Source organism: Opisthorchis viverrini, assembly GCF_000715545.1.
Source record: "Opisthorchis viverrini unplaced genomic scaffold opera_v5_85, whole genome shotgun sequence".
Classification (NCBI taxonomy): Eukaryota; Metazoa; Platyhelminthes; class Trematoda; order Opisthorchiida; family Opisthorchiidae; genus Opisthorchis; species Opisthorchis viverrini.
In genome coordinates, this window is record NW_008751740.1 from 235,815 (window position 1) to 236,032 (window position 218).

The following is a 218-nucleotide window of genomic DNA, read 5'->3' on the forward strand; positions in this document are numbered from 1 at the left end:
TGAACGCTTTGATCAACCTAGGTTCCGGCCGTGTTCTCTCTCTCTCTCTCGCATTTTTGACGCGTTAACATCTATATTAGTCTCTGCCCAAACGTTCCGCTAATCTTTACGAAGTATAATGGTGTCACCATCCTATTGATTTACTTAGCTCCTCCTCGGGAGGTGGTGCTGACCGAGGGGTCCCCAGTTGCAACCTCACCGCTCTTCGTCTAGGCTTG